A 2,500-nucleotide genomic window follows, 5' to 3' on the forward strand; every position below is an offset into this window, starting at 1 on the left:
GCAAAGTTATTGTTTTCCCTATTTTCACAAGGAAACATCAAATTTTTAACCAAGCATACTCGGCCTTTGCTCCTTCGTTACTCGTCCAAATCCAACAAACTTGCATTCGTTGGAAAGGTCTTTTCACAAGGATTCTTTTGATATATAATAATAGCGATTCCGATAAATATTTATTTTTTTATGAATTTTTAAGTGAATAAACAATTAAAAATTCAAAAAAAATAGAAAAAAAATATTTTTTTCCCGATTCTTTCTCCAATATTCCTGATAAATACCCACACACCCACATATGGAGAATGGTCGAAAATGCTCGAGTGGATATCGAGATGTCCGACGAAGCACCACTTGGAAGGGCCGAGGCACGGGACGCCCGAGCTGTTGCTCGGGCCGGCACGGGACGCGCATGGGACATCCCGGGACGGCATGGGACGCCCTCGCTACAGCTCGGGACGGCCAGGTACGCCCGAGACTTGGCTCGGGACGGCCTGGGACGCCCTCGCCATAGCTCGGGACGGCCTGGGACGCCCGAGACTAGGCTCGGGACGGCCTCGGCACAGCTCGGGACGGCCTGGGACGCCCTTGCCACAGCTCGGGACGGCATGGGACGCCCGAGACTTTGCTCGGGACGGCCTGGGACGCCCTTGCCACAGCTCGGGACGGCCTGGGACGGCCTCGGCACAGCTCGGGACGGCCTGGGACGCCCGAGACTTTGCTCGGGACGGCCTGGGACGTCCGAGACTTTGCTCGGGACGGCCTGGGACGCCCGAGACTTGGCTCGGGACGGCCTGGGACGCCCTCGCTCCAGCTCGGGACGCCCTGGGACGGCCTCGACACAGCTCGGGACGGCCCGGGACGTCCGAGACTTTGCTCGGGCCGGCCTGGGACGCCCGAGACTTGGCTCGGGACGGCCTGGGACGCCCGAGACTTGGCTCGGGACGGCCTGGGACGCGCTCGGCACAGCTCGGCACAGGCCGGGACGCCCGAGCCGAGCTTCGGGTCGCACGAAATCTCTTCGTATTCCGACATATTAGAAGCTTCCCATTATGTAGTAGGCCGAGCTTTGCCCTTTGGATGCCCTATGGTGCTTGGCGAGCACTAGGGAACGTGCCAGCACAAGTGCTGTGCACGCTCTGGGGAAGGAGCTCAACCCTCCCCCTTATAGTGCAAAGTTATTGTTTTTCCTATTTTCACAAGGAAACATCAATTTTTTAACCAAGCATACTGGGCCTTTACTCCTTCGTTACTCGTCGGAATCCAGCAAACTTATACTCGTTGGAAAGGTCTTTTCGCAAGGATTTTTTTGATATATTATAATAGCGATTCCGATAAATATTTATTTTTCTATGAATTTTTAAGTGAATAAACACCGGAAAATTCATAAAAAATAGAAAAAAAAATATTTTCTTCCGTTTCTTTTCTCCAATAATTCATAAATAATACCTCAATAGTATTAATGAAGAGAGAGTCGAAATGGCCCGGGTGGATTTCGAAATGTCCCACGACCCCATAGAATGCACGGGCCAGCCGAGCCAAAAGAATGGGACGCGCACGGGACAGCATTGGTCAGGCTCGGGACGGCACGGGACAGCACGGGACGCGCATGGGACGGCACGGGACGCGAATGGGACGGCCTTGCTAAGGCTCGGGACGGCATGGGACAGCACGGGACGCGAATGGGACGGCCTTGCTAAGGCTCGGGACGGCATGGGACAGCTCGGGACGCGCATGGGACGGCCTTGGTGAGGCTCGGGACGGCACGGGACGCGCAAGGGACGGCCTTGGTGAGGCACGGGACGGCCTTGGTCAGGCTCGGGACGGCATGTCACGGCCCTGGTGAGGCTCGGACGGCACGGGACGCGCATGGGACGGCACGGGACGGCCTGGGACGGCCTACTTGAGGCTCGGACGGCACGGGACGCGCATGGGACGGCCTTGGCGAGGCTCGGGACGGCATGGGACAGCACGGGACGGCCTCGGCACAGCTCGGACGGCACGGGACGGCCTTGGCGAGGCTCGGGACGGCATGGGACAGCACGGGACGGCACGGAACGGCCTCGGCACAGCTCGGACGGCACGGGACGGCCTTGGCGAGGCTCGGGACGGCATGGGACAGCACGGGACGGCCTCGGCACAGCTCGGACGGCACGGGACGGCCTCGGCACAGCTCGGACGGCACGGGACGGCCTTGGCGAGGCTCGGGACGGCATGGGACAGCACGGGACGGCCTCGGCACAGCTCGGGACGGCACGAGACGCGCATGGGACGGCCTTGGTGAGGCTCGGACGGCACGGGACGCGCATGGGACGGCCTTGGTGAGGCTCGGACGGCACGGGACGCGCATGGGACGGCCTTGGTGAGGCTCGGACGGCACGGGACGCGCATGGGACATCATGGGACGCACATGGGACACCTTATGGGGATCATCAAGGGACGTTGCACGGGACATTCTTTCCCACGAAGGGCATTTACATGGGACATCTTAGGAGTCGAGAGCCGGCAC

The sequence above is a fragment of the Eschscholzia californica genome, unplaced genomic scaffold (genome assembly GCF_041429995.1).
Source record: "Eschscholzia californica isolate CP2 unplaced genomic scaffold, dmEscCali1.0.p SCAF_37, whole genome shotgun sequence".
In the NCBI taxonomy this organism is placed as follows: Eukaryota; Viridiplantae; Streptophyta; class Magnoliopsida; order Ranunculales; family Papaveraceae; genus Eschscholzia; species Eschscholzia californica.